This window comes from Nyctereutes procyonoides, unplaced genomic scaffold, assembly GCF_905146905.1.
Source record: "Nyctereutes procyonoides isolate TBG_1078 unplaced genomic scaffold, NYPRO_anot_genome, whole genome shotgun sequence".
Taxonomy (NCBI): Eukaryota; Metazoa; Chordata; class Mammalia; order Carnivora; family Canidae; genus Nyctereutes; species Nyctereutes procyonoides.
The window spans coordinates 16,210,067-16,229,521 of NW_026575042.1; the positions used below are offsets into that span (position 1 = coordinate 16,210,067).

Here is a 19,455-nt window from a genome sequence, read left to right on the forward strand (position 1 = left end):
ACCATTTTTACAGAGAAAACTGAAGCTAAGAAAAGTAATTTTTTGAAGTCCCAGAGCTAGTATATGGTAGAGTCAGGATTTAAATACAGGCAGTTTGGTTCCAGATTCTGTGATCTTATCCATTAAACTTTACTGCCTCTTGGGGATGGAGATACATGAAATGAGTCGATGACCCCTTTCTTTTTCTAATTCTGAGGAATATCAAATGTAACGAAATATTTCCCCATATGAACATTTGAGATCTGCTTTTAAAAACTAATGTTTTGCTTATATAGTTTCACTTATATAGCTTTTATCCATTAATTGAAGCAGTTTGGAAAAAACATTTCTCAGAGGTTTTTATTATGAAAATTTTAAACATATAAAAACATTAGGATTATATGATTAAGCCCCTAACTTCTAGCCTCAATCATTGTGTGAATACCAAAAAATAATATAACTAAAATAAAGTAAAATTAACTTACTTTGCAATAAAAAACCTATTTTAAAGAATGACGTCCATATACCATATTCATGAGTTAGTAGAATACTACTATCCAAGTATAAGCACCATATAAAGAAGCTCTTAATTCATGAGTTAATCATATATTTAGAAACTCATTTATCATATTCCAGGGTCACCACAAATTGTTTTAGAAAGAAGTTTACCAATATATGCCATAGCCATAGTTTACAATTTTTTACATAATACCATTGGTGTGAAACTTAAAAGAAACTATTCTACACATACAAAGATACAAACAATATTCACTGTGGCACTATTTATTATAACAAAAGAATGGACAAGTCTAAAAACATGAAGAACCAAATCTACTGGAAGATAAATATAAAATTTTGCTAATAATATTCATGTAAAATTTCTGGTTAATTATTTAACTGGTGAGGAAATTTTGAGAAGATTGCAATCTACATTGCAGTTGAAGTAAACACACTTTTCTTCAATTCTCTGAGACACTGGACAATATAGCAGAAGTTGTAGAGTTCAGACATTGGAGCCAAATTATGTGTGAACTCCTGGCTCTGTTACTCACCAGTTGTCCCTGAGCAAGATATTGTTTTGCATTTCACTTCACATTAGGTATAAATATGCATGTGTGTATGTATAACAATTTTGTTTGTTTATTTTCAATCCTTGTATCTTTTACTATGTTGCCTAAGACAGGCATAATAATGAATAGAAGCCATGTAGTAGACATCTTTTTCTAATTTCAAAGAGAATGCTTCCACTATTGGACTATAAAGTCAGATATGTATATTTTTTGGTAGAGACTATTAAAAAGTTGCCTGAAAATTTTTCCCTTCAATGACCAGTTTACTATGAGATTTTTTTTGTTGTTATTAAACATGAAGTACTGCTGAATTTTATCTATTGCTTTTCTGTATGTTGAGATAAACATAAAGATTTTTTTTAAAGTCTGTTAACTGGCTATGTTGTAATAATGAGTTAATAATAATAAATCATACTTGCAGTCTAGGTAAACCCTATATGATTGTTACAATAATTTTTTCTTTAACATATATTGCTGTATGTAGTTCATTAAATTACTTAAGATTATACACATGTGTTTACAGGTGAGTTCAATTTTCTTTTTTGCTTTTGGTTTTGATATCAAGATTATTAGCCTCATAAAATGAAGTAAAGAATGTCTCTTTTATTTTGGAAAGTTTGCCTAAGGGAGGAATTCTCAATTGTTATACTTTTAAGAATCCTGGTGTATTTATTATGTCTCTCATTATGTGTCTCTCCTTCACTCTGAAATTTGTTTATATCTCCTTTTTCTTCACTTATTTTGTCAGTACTTTTTTTGAGCCTCCCCATTTATTCTTTGGAGTTCTATTTAATTAATAGCGGCACTCTATTCTTTACTTCCTCTACTTTCTTGGTATTCTTTGTTGATCTTACCTTTCTCTTGAGTTGCTGCTTGGTTAATTTATTTTCAGTCTTTTTAAAATCTTGATTATTACTATTATTTCTATTAGTTGTAAGAGTTCCTTACATATCTTGGATATTAACTCCTTATTGAGTATATATTTGCAAATGTTTCATTCCATTCTATAAGTTGTCTTTTAATTTTGTTGATGATTTTCTTTCCTGTGCAGAAACACTTTAGTTTTATATAATCCTATTTGCTTTGGTGTCAAATCCAAAAAAATCATTGAAAATCCTAATCTCAATGACCTTTCCCCCTATGTTTTCTAGAAGAGTTTTATAGTTTCAAGTCTTTAAGTCATTAGTCCCTTTTGAATTGATTTTTGTGTATAGTGTAAAGATCCAATTTTATTCTTTTGCATGTGACTATCTAATTTTCTACTATCATTTATTGAAGAGGCTAACCTTTCCCTATTGTGTATTCTTGGTGCCTTTGTCAAAAATTAGTTGGCTATATATAAGTGAGTTCTCTATTCTGTTCCATTGATCTGTGTGTTTTTATGCCAATACCATACAGTTTTGATTACTAAAGTTTTGTAACATGGTTTGAAATAAGGAGGTATAATGCCTCCAGCTTTGCACTTCTTGCTCAAGCTTGCTTTAGCTATTTGGGGTCTTTTATGATTCCATATGAATTTTATGCCTTTTTTCTATTTCTGTGAAAAATGTCATTTGAATTTTTATAGGGATTGCACTGAATGTGTAGATCACTTGTTGTACTATGAACATTTTAACAATGTTAATTCTTTCAATCCATGAACATGAGCTATCTTTCCACTTATTTGTGTCTTCAATTTCTTTCATAAATGTTTTATAATTTTCATTGTACAGATCTCTTACCTCCTTTGTTAATTCTTTTTTAAATTGAAATTCAATTATCCAACATATAGTACATCATTAATTTCAGATGTAGTGTTCAATAATTAATCAGTTGCATATAACACCCAGTTGCTCATCACATCACGTGCCTATCATTGAATTACCCCATTGACCCACCCACCTCCTCAACAGCAACCCTGTTTGTTTCCTATAGTTAAGTCTCTTATGGTTTTTCTCCCTCTCTGATGATTTCTTGTTCAGTTTTCCCTCCTCTCTCCTATGATCATCTGCACTGTTTCTTATATTCCACATATCAGTGAAACCATGCAATTGTTTTTCTCTGATTGAATTATTTAACTCAGCATAATATCCACCGGTTCCATCTATGTTGATATAAATGGTAAATATTCATCCTTTCTGATGGCTGAGTAGTATTTCATTTCACACACACACACACACACACACACACACACACACACACACACACACACCATCTTCTTTATCCATGCATCTGTTGATAGCTATCTTGGCTTTTCCACAGTTTAGCTATTTGGGACATTGCTTCTATAAACACTGAGGTGCATCTGAAAGATGCTTTTTCAGATCACTGTATTTGTATCTTTGGAGTAAATACCTAGTAGTGCAATTGCTGGGTCACAGGGTAGCTCTCTTTTTAACTTTTTAACTTTCTGAGGAACCTCCATACTGTTTTCCAGAGTGGCTGTACCAACTTGCATTCCCACCAACAGTGCGAGAGGGTTCCCATTTCTCCACATCCTCTCTAACATTTGTTGTTTCCTGTCTTGTTAATTTTAGCCATTCTGACTACTGTGAGCTGGTATCTCAGCATAGTTTTGATTTGTATTTCCCTGATGGCAAGTGACAGGGAATGTTTTTTCATGTGTCTGCTGGCCATTTGTATATCTTCTTTGGAGAAATATCTGTTCATGTCTTCTGCCCATTTCTTGACTGGATTACTTGTTTTTTGGGTGTTGAGTTTGATAAGTTCTTTATAGATCTTGGATACTAGCCATTATCTGATATGTCATTTGCAAATATCTTCTCCCATTCTGTAGGTTGCCTTTTAAATGAATTCATAGGTGTTTAGGATGGTTTGAAAATTATCTAGCTAAATTTGGGGGGGACCAGATGAAATGAGGCACCATTTTGCTTTTTAGTTTTGTTGACTGCTTCCTCGGCTGTGCAGAAGCTTTTTATCTTGACAAGGTCTTGGTAGTTCATTTTTGTTTTTGTTTCTCTTGCCTTTGGAGACATATCTAGCAAGAAGTTGCTGTGGCCAAGGTCAAAGAGGTTGCCGCCTGTGTTCTCCTCTAGGATTTTGATGGATTCCTCACATTTAGGTTTTTGATACATTTTAGGTTTATCTTTGTGTATAGAGTAAGAAAACGCCCCATTTCATTCTTCTACATGTGGCTGTCCAATTTTTCCAGCACCATTGAAAAGACTTTTTCAAAATGTCTTTATTGAAAAGACTATCCTTTTTCCATTGGATATTCTTTCCTGCTTTGTCAAAAATGAGTTGACCATAGAGTTGAGGGTCCATTTCTGGGTTCTCTATTCAATTCCATTGATCTGTCTGTTTTTGTGCCAGTACCCTACTATCTTGATGATTACAGATTTGAAATGTGTCTTATTTTGACAGGGATTGCATTAATGCATAGACTGCTCTGGATAACACAGACAATTCAACAATATTTACTTTACAATCTATGAGCATGGTATGCTTTCCCATTTCTTTGTGTCTTCCTCAATTTCTTTTATACGTGTTCTGTTGTTTTTAGAGTATAGATCCTGTACCTTTTTGGTTAGGTTTATCCCTAGGTATTTTATGCTTTTTGGTGCAATTGTAAATGGGATCAATTCCTTAATTTCTCTTTCTTCTGTCTCATTGTTAGTGTATAGAAATGCAGCTTATCTCTGTGCATTGATTTTATATCCTGCCACATTGCTGAATTCCTTTATCAGTTCTAGTAATTCTGGAGTGGAGTCATTTGGGTTTTCCACATAAAGTCTCATGTCATTTATGAAGAGTAAGAGTATGACTTCTTTGCCAATTTGATTGCCTTTTATTTCTCTTTGTTGTCTGATTGCTGAGGCTAGGACTTCTAATACTATGTTGAACAACAGTGGTGAGAGTGGGCTGTTAAGTTTATTCTTAAGCATTTTATTCTTTTTTTTTTTTATAAATTAATTTTTATTGGTGCTCAATTTACCAACATACAGAATAACACCCAGTGCTCATCCCGTCAAGTGTCCCCCTCCGTGCCCGTCACCCATTCACCCCCACCCCCCGCCCTCCTCCCCTTCCACCACCCCTAGTTCATTTCCCAGAGTTAGAAGTCTTTATGTTCTGTGTCCCTTTCTGGTATCTCCCACACATTTCTTCTCCCTTCCCTTATATTCCCCTTCACTATTATTCATATTCCCCAAATAAGTGAGAACATACACTGTTTGTCCTTCTCCGATTGACTTACTTCACTCAGCATAATACCCTCCAGTTCCATCCACGTTGAAGCAAATGGTGGGTATTTGTTGTTTCTAATGGCTGAGTAATATTCCATTGTATACATAAACCACATCTTCTTTATCCATTCATCTTTCGATGGGCACCGAGGCTCCTTCCACAGTTTGGCTATTGTGGACATGGCTGCTAGAAACATCGGGGTGCAGGTGCCCCGGCGTTTCATTGCATCTGAATCTTCGGGGTAAATCCCTAACAGTGCAATTGCTGGGTCGTAGGGCAGGTCTATTTTTAATTCTTTGAGGAACCTCCACACAGTTTTCCAGAGTGGCTGCACCAGTTCACATTCCCACCAACAGTGTAAGAGGGTTCCCTTTTCTCCGCATCCTCTCCAACATTTGTTGTTTCCTGCCTTGTTAATTTTCCCCATTCTCACTGGTGTGAGGTGGTATCTCATTGTGGTTTTGATTTGTATTTCCCTGATGGCAAGTGATGCAGAGCATTTTCTCATGTGCATGTTGGCCATGTCTATGTCTTCCTCTGTGAGATTTCTCTTCATGTCTTTTGCCCATTTCATGATTGGATTGTTTGTTTCTTTGGTGTTGAGTTTAATAAGTTCTTTATAGATTTTGGAAACTAGCCCTTTATCTGATATGTTATTTGCAAATATCTTCTCCCATTCTGTAGGTTGTCTTTGAGTTTTGTTGACTGTATCCTTTGCTGTGCAAAAGCTTCTTATCTTGATGAAGTCCCAATAGTTCATTTTTGCTTTTGTTTCTTTTGTTTTCGTGGATGTATCTTGCAAGAAGTTACTGTGGCCAAGTTCAAAAAGGGTGTTGCCTGTGTTCTCCTCTAGGATTTTGATGGAGTCTTGTCTCACATTTAAATCTTTCATCCATTTTGAGTTTATCTTTGTGTATGGTGCAAGAGAGTGGTCTAGTTTCATTCTTCTGCATGTGGATGACCAATTTTCCCAGCACCATTTATTGAAGAGACTGTCTTTCTTCCAGTGGATCGTCTTTCCTCCTTTGTCGAATATTAGTTGACCATAAAGTTCAGGGTCCATTTCTGGATTCTCTATTCTGTTCCATTGGTCTATGTGTCTGTTTTTGTGCCAGTACCACACTGTCTTGATGACCACAGCTTTGTAGTACAACCTGAAATCTGGCATTGTGATGCCCCCAGCTATGGTTTTCTTTTTTAAAATTCCCCTGGCTATTCGGGGTCTTTTCTGATTCCACACAAATCTTAAAATAATTTGTTCTAAGTCTCTGAAAAAAGTCCATGGTATTTTGATAGGGATTGCATTGAACGTGTAAATTGCCCTGGGTAGCATTGACATTTTCACAATATTAATTCTGCCAATCCATGAGCATGGAATATTTTTCCATCTCTTTGTGTCTTCCTCAATTTCTTTCAGAAGTGTTCTATAGTTTTTAGGGTATAGATCCTTTACCTCTTTGGTTAGGTTTATTCCTAGGTATCTTATGCTTTTGGGTGCAATTGTAAATGGGATTGACTCCTTAATTTCTCTTTCTTCAGTCTCATTGTTAGTGTATAGGAATGCCATTGATTTCTGGGCATTGATTTTGTATCCTGCCACGCTACCAAATTGCTGTATGAGTTCTAGCAATCTTGGGGTGGAGGCTTTTGGGTTTTCTATGTAGAGTATCATGTCATCGGCGAAGAGGGAGAGTTTGACTTCTTCTTTGCCAATTTGAATGCCTTTAATGTCTTTTTGTTGTCTGATTGCTGAGGCTAGGACTTCCAATACTATGTTGAATAGCAGTGGTGAGAGTGGACATCCCTGTCTGGTTCCTGATCTTAGGGGAAAGGCTCCCAGTGCTTCCCCATTGAGAATGATATTTGCTGTGGGCTTTTCGTAGATGGCTTTTAAGATATCGAGGAAAGTTCCCTCTATCCCTACACTCTGAAGAGTTTTAATCAGGAATGGATGCTGTATTTTGTCAAATGCTTTCTCTGCATCTAATGAGAGGATCATATGGTTCTTGGTTTTTCTCTTGCTGATATGATGAATCACATTGATTGTTTTACGAGTGTTGAACCAGCCTTGCATCCCGGGGATAAATCCTACTTGGTCATGGTGAATAATTTTCTTAATGTGTTGTTGGATCCTATTGGCTAGTATCTTGTTGAGAATTTTTGCATCCATGTTCATCAGGGATATTGGTCTGTAATTCTCCTTTTTGGTGGGGTCTTTGTCTGGTTTTGGAATTAAGGTGATGCTGGCCTCATAGAATGAGTTTGGAAGTACTCCATCTCTTTCTATCTTTCCAAACAGCTTTAGTAGAATAGGTATGATTTCTTCTTTAAACGTTTGATAGAATTCCCCTGGGAAGCCATCTGGCCCTGGACTCTTGTGTCTTGGGAGGTTTTTGATGACTGCTTCAATTTCCTCCCTGGTTATTGGCCTGTTCAGGTTTTCTATTTCTTCCTGCTCCAGTTTTGGTAGTTTGTGGCTTTCCAGGAATGCGTCCATTTCTTCTAGATTGCCTAATTTATTGGCGTAGAGCTGTTCATAATATGTTTTTAAAATCGTTTGTATTTCCTTGGTGTTGGTAGTGATCTCTCCTTTCTCATTCATGATTTTATTAATTTGAGTCTTCTCTCTCTTCTTTTTAATAAGGTTGGCTAATGGTTTATCTATCTTATTAATTCTTTCAAAGAACCAACTCCTGGTTCTATTGATCTGTTCCACAGTTCTTCTGGTCTCAATTTCGTTGAGTTCTGCTCGAATTTTAATTAACTCTCTTCTTCTGCTGGGCGTCGGGTCGATTTGCTGCTTCTTCTCTAGCTCCTTTATGTGTAAGGTTAGCTTTTGTATTTGAGTTCTTTCCAGTTTTTGAATGGATGCTTGTATTGCGATGTATTTCCCCCTCAGGACTGCTTTTGCTGCATCCCAAAGATTTTGAACAGTTGTATCTTCATTCTCATTAGTTTCCATGAATCTTTTTAATTCTTCCTTAATTTCCTGGTTGACCCTTTTATCTTTTAGCAGGATGGTCCTTAACCTCCACGTGTTTGAGGTCCTTCCAAACTTCTTCTTGTGATTGAGTTCTAATTTCAAGGCGTTATGGTCTGAGAATATGCAGGGGACGATCCCAATCTTTTGGTATCGGTTCAGACCCGATTTGTGACCCAGTATGTGGTCTATTCTGGAAAAAGTTCCATGTGCACTTGAGAAGAATGTGTATTCAGTTGAGTTTGGATGTAAAGTTCTGTAGATATCTGTGAAATCTATCTGGTCCAGTGTATCATTTAAAGCTCTCGTTTCTTTGGAGATGTTGTGTTTAGAAGACCTATCAAGGGTAGAGAGAGCTAGATTGAAGTCACCAAGTATAAGTGTATTATTATCTAAGTATTTCTTTACTTTGGTTAATAATTCGTTTAAGTATTTGGCAGCTCCCACATTCGGGGCATATATATTGAGGATTGTTAAGTCCTCTTGTTGGATAGATCCTTTAAGTATGATATAGTGTCCCTCTTCGTCTCTCACTACTGTCTTCGGAGTGAATTTTAGTTTATCTGATATAAGGATGGCTACCCCTGCTTTCTTTTGAGAACCATTTGAATGGTAAATGGTTCTCCAACCTTTTATTTTCAGGTTGTAGGTGTCCTTCTGTCTAAAATGAGTCTCTTGTAGACAGCAAATAGATGGGTCCTGCTTTTTTATCCAGTCTGAAACCCTGCGCCTTTTGATGGGGTCATTAAGCCCGTTCACGTTCAGAGTTACTATTGACAGATATGAGTTTAGTGTCATCATGATATCTATTTAGTCCTTGTTTTTGTGGATTGTTCCACTGAACTTCTTCTTAAAGGGGAATTTTAAGAGTCCCCCTTAAAATTTCTTGCAGAGCTGGTTTGGAGGTCACATATTCTTTCAGTTCCTGCCTGTCTTGGAAGCTCTTTATCTCTCCTTCCATTTTGAATGAGAGCCTTGCTGGATAAAGTATTCTTGGTTGCATGTTCTTCTCATTTAGGACCCTGAATATATCCTGCCAGCCCTTTCTGGCCTGCCAGGTCTCTGTGGAGAGGTCTGCTGTTACCCTAATATTCCTCCCCATGAAAGTCAGGGACTTCTTGTCTCTTGCTGCTTTAAGGATCTTCTCTTTATCTTTGGAATTTGCAAGCTTCACTATTAGATGTCGAGGTGTTGAACGGTTTTTATTGATTTTAGGGGGGGATCTCTCTATTTCCTGGATCTGAATGCCTGTTTCCCTTCCCAGATTGGGAAAGTTTTCAGCTAGGATTTGTTCAAATACATATTCTGGCCCTCTGTCCCTTTCGGCGCCCTCGGGAACCCCAATTAAACGTAGATTTTTCTTCCTTAGAGTGTCATTTATTTCCCTTAATCTGTCTTCATGGTTCTTTAATTGTTTATCTCTTTTTTCCTCAGTTTCCCTCTTTGCCATTAACTTGTCTTCTATGTCACTCACTCGTTCTTCCACCTCGTTAACCCTCGTCGTTAGGACTTCTAGTTTGGATTGCATCTCATTCAGTTGATTTTTAATTTCTGCCTGATTGGATCTAAATTCTGCAGTCATGAAGTCTCGTGAGTCCTTAATGCTTTTTTCTAGAGCCACCAGTAGCTGTATAATAGTGCTTCTGAATTGGCTTTCTGACATTGAATTGTAATCCAGATTTTGTAGCTCTGTGGGAGAGAGGGCTGTTTCTGATTCTTTCTTTTGAGGTGAGGTTTTCCTTCTAGTCATTTTGCTCAGTGCGGAGTGGCCAAAAACAAGTTGTATTGGGAGAATGAGAGAAAGAGAGAGAAGGAAAGAAAAGAGAAAAAGAAAAAAGAAAAAGAAAAGAAAAAGGAAAGAAGAGAAGAAAAAGGGAAAGAAAAAGAAAGAAAGGTGAAAAAAAAAGGGGGTGGGGGAAGCAATCAGAAATCAAAAAGAAAAGAAAAAAGAAAAGAAAAAAAAAAAACACGGGGGAGTATTTCTGTAGAGTTTAAGTCCCTTGACTTCCCCTGGAACTGGTCCGTCCAGCTGGTCTTCTGGGGGAGGGGCCTGTTGCGCTGATTTTCAGGTGTTAGCACTTGGGGGAGCTGCTCTGCCCCTGCCTGCTGCAGGGCTCAGCGGGGGTTGTTTACCCCGTGAGGTCTCAGGAGGATCAGCGGCAGTTGCTATGGCAACTCTGGAAGCCTGGATTCAGTCTCCGCAGGAACTACGGGGCTCGGCTCGGGGCTCTGGCTCTCCGTCCGCAGGGCCTGGAGGCTCCGGGGCGGGGCCGCTGATCTGCTCAGCTCGGGGCAGGAGCGTCCTTGCTGTCCTGGGCCCTCCCGGCCTCTGCCTGTCCCGGGGGGAGGCCGGATCCTGGGCTGTGTCCCGGCGCCCTGTGCTCCCGGGCCTGTGTTGTTGGATTTGCGCTCCCGCCCCGCAGCTCCCTCCCTGGAGCCGCTCCCGAGCCCCTCCGAGCTGCTCCGGTCCGCGTGCGGCTGCAGCCCTTAGGGAGCTCGGAGCACTCTCCTGCGGCTGCAGGTGTCTGTTAGTGTCCCGGGAGCCCGAGGGCATCCCCGCCCTCCTGGGTCCTGCTCCAACTCCCTGCGAGCCCCTTTCCGCCCGCCCAGGAAGGTTGGTGCAGCTCCTGCTCCTCCGGGACGGGGCTCTCCTGTCCTGGGGACACTCGCCCCGGCCTCAGCCCGGCTCCTCCGGGGCCCCTCCCCCTCGGAGGCCTTTTGTTTCTTTATTTCTTTTCCCCGTCTTCCTACCTTGATAGAAGCGTGAACTCCTCTCACTGTAGCATTCCAGCTGTTCTCTCTTTAAATCTCAGGCCGAATTCGTAGATTTTCAGGATGGTTTGAAGGTTATCTAGGTAATTTGTTGGGGACAGGTGATTTGGGGACCCTACTCCTCCGCCATCTTCGCATTTTATTCTTTTTGATGCACTTAGAAATGAGATTGTTTTCTTGATTTCTTTTTCAGATAGTTTGTTGCTAGTATACAGAAATGCAACCAGTTTTTGTTTGTTGATTTTGTGTCCTGTAACTTTACTAAGTTCATTCATCAGTTTTAACAGTTTTTGAGTGGAGTCTTTAGGGTTTTTTATATATAAAGTATCCTGAAAGACAATTTTACTTTTTCTTTTCTGATATGGATGCCTTTTATTTCTTTTCCTTGCCTGTGCTGCCTAGGCACACCTGTGCTGCTTAGGATTTCCAGTACTAAGTTGAAAAGAAGTGATGAGAATGGGCACCTTTGTCTTGTTCCTGATCTTAGATGAAAAGCTTTCTGCTTTTGACCAGTGAGTATGTTAGTTGTAAATTTGTTATATGACCTTTATTCTTTTGAGATAAATTCCTTCTATACCTAATTTGTTGAGAGTTATATCGAAGATTAATTTAATTAAATTAAAGAGGGTGATAGAGAGATTGGGAGGGGCAAAGTGAGAAGAAGAGAGAGATTCCCCAGCAGGCTCCATGCCAGTACAGAAGCTTAACTGACTGAGCCACCCAGGTGCCCTATATTTTTTGTGCTTTTTAATATATTTTCTCTTTGCTCAAATTCTCATTTTGTTCATGTATTACTCTCATGACTTCACTGAGCATCTTTATGGCTATTATTCTGAATTAATAATCTGACAGAAAAATCATTTATCTCCACTGTTTTGTCAATGTGGTGAGTTGGAGAGAAAAGGCACAGAAAATTCCCACATATCTCTTCAGGCTTCTGTAAGACTTACTAATTATGTGCCCCGTAAGCTCCTACATGCAGAATAATTAGAAGCCTGACCCCTGGGTAGCAGTTGGGGAAATTATGTAGTCAAATCCCTTTCACGGAGAAACTGGGAGTCTTGTGTTTTTGTCTGTTCCTTCTGTACGAAGGGTGGGGAATGGCAGCAGGAAATACATACACATCTGTTAAAAACCCTCTTTGGTTTTGGTGGCAAAGGAGGACTTGTGAATGCCAAGTCCTTCAGGCTCTCTGAGCTAGGCAATTTGGGAGTCAGACCCTTGGGTGGCAGTATTAAAGCTGGGATGCTAGATGTGTGAACAAGCTCTTTCCAGGGAGAAGGTGGATACTTGTTTTCATCACTGGAGTGAGGGGAAAGCAAATTACTGAGGTGCCCACATTTTCAGGCCCCTGGAGGAGCCCAGTCAACTTCCAGATGAAGATTGATTGATTAGAAGCTCCACGAATGGAAAAAGAAAGAAAAAGAAACTCGACCCTGAGGCAGCAGCTATAAAAATGTGCAGTCAAATCCCTTCAAAGGGGAAACTGGTAGCCTTGTGTTTTTGTCTGTTCTCTCTGTACTGAGTCCACTGTATAGTCTTGGTAAGTGCTCACACTTCGGTTTACAACTTTCTCTTTGTTTAATATGGTTCTGAGGAACTCATGAATTTTGAGCTCCATTGACTTTCAGAGCCAGGTGATTTGGGAGCCAGTTCCTTGTTTGACAACAATAAAAGTTGGGGAGCTAGATACGTGGTCCAAATCCTTTGCTCCTCAGGGAAAAGCTGGCAATTGGGAATTCCATCCTGATTACAAATTGCTAAGCCAGTTTATGGGAGGAGTGTGTCTCAACATTTCCTACTCCTTTCAATGTGTGTATTTTCTTAGTCACCTGATGTGCAGGAATCACACAACTAATTTCTGTATTTTTCTCGAAGGAAATTGATTTGTGTGTAGCTGTTTATTCAGTTCATCTATGGGAGGAAGGATAGTCAAGAGTCTACTATTCTGGCATCTTGCTGACATTCCTTCGTATTTTGTTTTCTTTACTTTTACATTGGTTCTAGAAAAATATTAAACAGTAGTAGTAGTAACAGACATCTTTATCTTGTGCCTTTGACAATATTGAAGCATAAATATAGTCATCAAACACAGAAGAAGTTAAAGTTATTTCTGTCAAGGCTGACGTTGAGTTTTATGTTTCAAGACACAATCATCCATCCTCCACAAGCCCCCCCCCAGTTAGCTGCAAAGAAAATAGTAGGAGGAGAACATGATGTTGGCTACTGTGTGAAAAGCCATCAACTCCCCAATCAAATAAAAGAAAGATATGGAAGATTCTAAGTCTAAGGCAGGTATTGAGAGATTGTGTAACAAATAAACTGAGGGCAAGGAGTTGGGTACAGTTCTAGAAATAATAAGATTATCCATTACATATTCATTCAAGGAACTTCTATTTATTTTTATTTAATAATAGAAAATATGGCTTAATAATATTAAATATGAAATTGATATTAGAATCCTCACTCAGATCATATATAAGCAAGTCCTCTTTTTTTAATTTTTTTATTTTTATTTTTTTTTTGCAAGTCCTATCTCTTAATAGTGATGTGAAGCCTCCTGCTGGAAAGGTGGGCAGTACCACAACTAAGAGTGCTTCACAGAGGTGTTCTTTAGCTATCTATTTACCTTTACCATATTGCAATGTATTTGAGTTATAATTAACTAGTTTAACAGGTTTATGGACTGTTATCTAGATTAAATTATTCCTCAGAAAACTTTAAAATATTTCTACAAAGAAACAGCATATTGAAAAGAACACTAATAATGTAAATAATTAACGTGTAAGAGATAGAAAAGAAAGTGAAAAATGATTGCTATCTATCACTCAACTGCTTAGGATTTTGTCCATCTTGCAACTATCGGACCACTATAATGGAGAAAGTACTCTAAGTTTGTGGTACCATTTCAATGGAAAGCTTAGGAAAATCCATTATGATATCCTATTATAAAATGTTAAGGGGATTAAAAGATTACTTTTAAATGGTAGATAAAGTTTTCAGATTTTCTTAGAAAGTTGGGTCTCACAGTGGATAATATTGAGAAGATAAATTAACACTAAGGAAATGTCATTATTACTTAAATGATAGTGATACTCATTTTCAATTGCATCTAACTTAAACCTCTTCATATTTTAGATTTGACACAGTTTATCCAGGCTAATAGAATTTATAATACAGATTACAAAACACTTATTCTTTTCAAACCAGATTTTCATGATCTCTATTACCTCTTCTCAAATACTTTGCTGGTTTTCAAAATTACTATCACATACAGAAGATGCAAATGAAGAGGGAAAGACAATGTGGTTTTGAAACTTCTAGAGTCTTAAAAAAATATTGTATTTATTTATTTGAGAGAGAGAGAGAGAGAATGCACACATGAGTGGGGGTTAGGGGGCAGAGGGAGAGGGAAAAGCAAGGAGCCTGATGTGGGGCTCTATCCCAGGACCTTGGGATCATGACAGGAGCTACCCAGGCACCATCAGAAACTTCTAGGGTCTTCATTTTTAATTTTTTTTTAAAGATTTTATTTATTTGCTCATGAGAGACACACACAGAGAGGCAAAGACATAGGCAGAGGGAGAAGCAGGCTCCCTGTGGAGAGCCTGATGTGGAACTCAGGCTGGGATCATGACCTGAGCCAAATACAGATGCTCAACCACTGAGCCACCCAGGTGACCCTTTCTAGGGTCTTTAAATGGGTCCCTATAAAATTATGCCTAAGTAGTTTACACTGTAGATTATAAAGATATTGACAAATAAGAAGCTATGCTAAGCATTAACACTTGCTTTACAGGACTTCTAATTTTTGATATCATGACTTAGCTAACATTGAACTACAGAAATCAGAAGAAAATTTAAAAATTAAATTTGAAAATAAAAAATATAAGACAGCCATCCGAAATTATACAGTCTTAAGTTCAAGCTGTACATTATTTATTCCTTCATCCAAGGTAATAGTTATGAATGGTCACAGACACTCAATTTTCAGTCAGATAGCTCTACCACTTTTTAATAGACAAATGAGTTAACCACTCTAAACCTTTGGCCCCTTATCTAGGGATAGTAAGAGTACTACGTACTACCCTATACTGAGCTCCTGGTAGTGTATTACATACTTGATACTCAATAAATGTTTGTTGAATAAATGATTGACTTTGAACATTAATTCAAACATAAAGCGAGCTTCTACTAAATGTCAGGCATGGATTTCAGGACTGTGAACAAAAGCTGAACAAGAAACAATCTCTCTTACTGAGTTCAGAGAGAAACATATAAAATTAAGTTCCACAAAATACTGGACAAATGTAGCAAAGGGTAATACAAAATGTACCAAAGGCTATACATGGTCTTGCCTCCATTGCTTTGGGTAGCCCCCAACTCTCTGAGTTTGCTTGGAGCAGTCTACACCATAGGTCTCAAAGGTTAAAATCACATGCCTGTGGCTCTCCAAGGCTGGTATTGCCTGAAGGTGGCTCCTGGTCATGAGGGCAGTCCCAGCCTCACAGCTCCACTGATTCCACAGAACCACAATGGAGTGATTCTGCCTCAGGGATTTTCTGCCTGGGTCATGTACCAGGAAATGTAGGTAGAAGTAGTCATGATCTCATGGGTTGTGTACTTTGTGCCCTGGCAGAGATGGCACCAAGTGGGCAGCACCACATGGATGCAGCAAATCCTCTGCCTATACCCTCTGGTAAGGTGACTACTGCTGCAATCTGCACCACAGGGACTCGCTAAAACTGGACCTGTGGCATTTGAGGAGCTTGGCACAAATGCAGGGAGTGGAAGTCCTTGAGGGAAGGCTAGGCAGTAGGTGCCACAGTCCCACAAGTGCCCTGGCCCCTCCTCTGAAATCATTCTGACTCCTAGGCCTTTATGCTCAGGGCCTATAACTGGGGCGGCAGACCAGATGATCTCCAAATTGCCTTCTTCCATTGTCATGAATAATAGCTCCTAAAGTCAGTTTAGATGGCTAATTTCCTTACCAGATAGTTGTTTGGCCACATTCTGTATTCTCTTCCAAACAGTTCACTCATTATTTTTAATATGGATAGGCTGAGAATTTTCCAAATCTTTTAAGTTCTGCTTCCTTTTTGATGGAATAATTATTTTTTTCTCTTGCATTTCACTATAATAAAGAGAGGCTAAGCTGCAATTTCAACACTTTGCTTGGATATTTCTTCAGTCAAATATCCAGTGTCATCATTCAAAAGTTCTACCTTCCATGAAACACTAGGACATGTACACAATTCAGCCAAGTTCTTTGCCCTTTATAACAAGAATGGCCTTTTCTCCATCTCCCAATAGCATGTTCCTCATTACTATCTGAGATCTAATCAGAATGGACTTTACCATATTTCAAATAAAGTTTTGGTCAAGTTACTAGGTATTTTCTAAGATTGAAGCTTTCTTTATAGCTCTTTTCTTTCTGGGCTCTCACAAAATCACTCTTAATGTGCTATTAGTTCACTACAACGTAGGCTTTCTCTAGCATGCACCTCAAAATTCTTCCAACTTCTCTACTCATTACTCAGTTCCAAAGTCACTTCCACATTTTTAGGTGTTCATTAGAACAGCACTCCTCCATTCTTGGTACCAATTTCTGTCTTCATGTGTTTGGGCCACTATAACAAAGGTATCATAGACTAAGTGACTTAGAGATAAGAGAAATTTATTTCTCATAGTTCTGAAGGCTGGAAACTCCAAGAGGAAGGCACTGGCAGATTCATTGGTGAAAGCCCCTTTCTTGTTCATAGATGGCTGCTTTTTTACAAAAGCAAAACTAACCTCATATGGTAGAAGGGGCAAGGCATTTCTTGGGGTCTCTTTTAGAGGGGCATTAATTCCATTCATGAGAGTTCTGCCCTCATCTCCCAAAGGCTCCACTTCCTAACACCATCACATTCTGAGGAGACACAAACACCTAGTCTATAACAATAATCAACTGTATGTTGGTTTTGGAAGTGGAAGGTTCCTAGTGATAAGGAAGGGGGGATAGTGGCAGATGAACCTAAGATTTCTGTTTAGGGAAAAAAAGAAAAAAGAAAAGAAAAGAAAAACTAAAACAGTGGAGTCAATTGAATAGATTTAATAATCAAATAGTTTAATAATCAAATAGAGGACATAGATATGGAGCAAATTTAAGTTTTGGGGAATAGAAATAAAATATTCTTTTTGGTCTTGAGTTTAAGATGCTTGTGAGTCTACTAGATAGGCAATTTGAAGTATGGGTCTGTTTCTCTAGAGAAAAGTTCTAGAGTCACACGACAGAAAGTCAAGAGTATCAACTACTTGCCAGAAATCCTAGGCATCTACTTACTCTTAAATGCCTGACCATCTGGCTTTTGCCAAATGTTTCTTTTAAAGGAGACCAGAGATTTTCTATCACCTAGTCAAAGGATTGTTCTTCAATGTTTAACCACTACTGATTCTTTGACTAGTTCTTCTTTCTCCCCCTAGTCCTTAAATGTAGGCCTTTCTTAAAGTCTGTCTTCAAATTTCTCTTTCTATTCTCTTCCTTAGGGAGTTGACTTGCAGAGCTTTGACACTCTCTCCTTGCAAATAGCTGCCAAATCTCCATCTCAAGTCTCACTTTCACAGCTACATTCCAAGTAATTTTGACACTGTCACTTGGATGCTTCTCAGGCACCCTCAACCTGGGGCAAATTGAGTTTTCTTTTCCTTCAGAAGTTTCTCTTCCCCATTATTGCTACTTAGGCTTGAATTTCACCCAAGGTCACCTTTGAAATGGTCTACTTCCTCCTCCCCTCCATTTAAATATCTGTCATTTTGTTACAACTTAAACATTTTAAAGAATCACTGTGTTATGTTCCCACCTTTTCAGTCCCCTAAACTCAGTTCGGTTCATTAGTTCACTCAGATTGCTCTAAGAAGCCTACCAACCAGCCGGTCTACTTTCTCTCTCTCTCCTCACATTTATTCAACTCACTGATAATAGGTTAATCTTAGAAACTCCTAATAATCGGTTCTCTTGCTGAAAAAAATATTTATTGTTTTCCATTGCTAACATAATTGGAAATAAAGTCCTCACTTTATATCTGAAATCTCCACAATATAACTTTGTATTATAGTGGTTGAGAGTATAGACTTTACCACTACCGTCAGACCTAGATTAAGAGCTAAGACCATCACCTTAAAATCTGTTTAACTTTGGGCAAATCATTTAATATCTTTTCATTTAAAAAATGGCAATAATAATAATAATACTTAGCAGTTGCCTCATAGTGTGTTCTTAAAGTTAAAAAAATAATGCATATAGGATATGTAGGAAGAAGCAGAGCACACAGTAGGTGCTCATTAAATGGTTGCTAGTATTACTTCTATTAGCCTTTCAAACTGCACCAACTTACATTATTTTATATTTTCCAAACATACCAAATGTGTCTGCCTCCATACCTTTGTTCATGTTATCCTCTTTACCTTCATCTGTAAAGTGCCAACTTTCAAGATCCACTTTAGATACCATCTCTTTCAAGAAGTCTTTCTAGATATCCCCAACCAGCTGCAATTTCTCCCTGCTGGGTTTTCCTTAACTTCTGGTATTTATAGCATCCTGGTTCATATCAGAGTGTTACTGCATACTTCCCATCATTAAATTGTGAGCTCTCTGAGGGCAGACACATTATTTTTTATCTCCCGCAGTGAAGGAGTTGATGATGGAAACATTGTTTTCTGATCCCCACCCAAATACCTAAATAATTTACATGCAGGAATTTTTCCTAGCATTTCCCTAATTTTGCTCAATGTCATCTATATTTCTGAGGAGCATCTGGAACTAGCTAACAGATGGGAAAGAGATTAGTGAGCAATTTTTTATTTGTAATAATACATTGCAATGCATTACGAATTAAATTAAATTAAATTATTAAAGGGACCACCGAGGTCTGCAGAACCCCAATAAACAGTTCTAAACAACTGTATGCAGCATAATTACTATTATAGGTATTTGTAGCATTAAAGTAAAATTTGTAAGTTAAAAGAAAATCAGAAAAGTCCACATAGATTTGACATAGATTCTCCAAAGATTTCTGTATTCCATGAACGTTATTTTAGAATGTTATAGTAGAGTCTGAAAAAATTAAGACATAAGATCAACTGTTCTTGAATTGAAATATTACACAGTTCTATTGTTTAACAGAACAAAGGCCTTTAAGATGGACTATAGCCAATAAGAACCCTTGTGAAGCATCCATTTTTATTACAATGTATATGTATTTTGTGACTGATGAATCCCAGATGGTAAAATTACAACATATCCAAGGAGTTCTGAACAGTATGAGAATTTAATGAGACACTGTGAAAAAAATACATACAGAATAAGAATGAAGATAAATGACGGCTTGTAACAGAAATTGTTTATATTGTTTGTATGTGAATGAGAAAAATAATGATTGTTCTTCCAAATGAAAAAAAGTTGTCATTATTCTTTTGTTTTCCAAAACT

General features: G+C 37.9%; 1 protein-coding gene across 1 annotated transcript in view; it reads right to left on the reverse strand.

Moving 5' to 3' along the window:
• Positions 1–19,455, reverse strand: part of ZCWPW2 (zinc finger CW-type and PWWP domain containing 2) — a 122,419-nt gene that overhangs the window by 82,494 nt on the left and 20,470 nt on the right. The gene's annotated exons all lie outside the window — the stretch shown is intronic.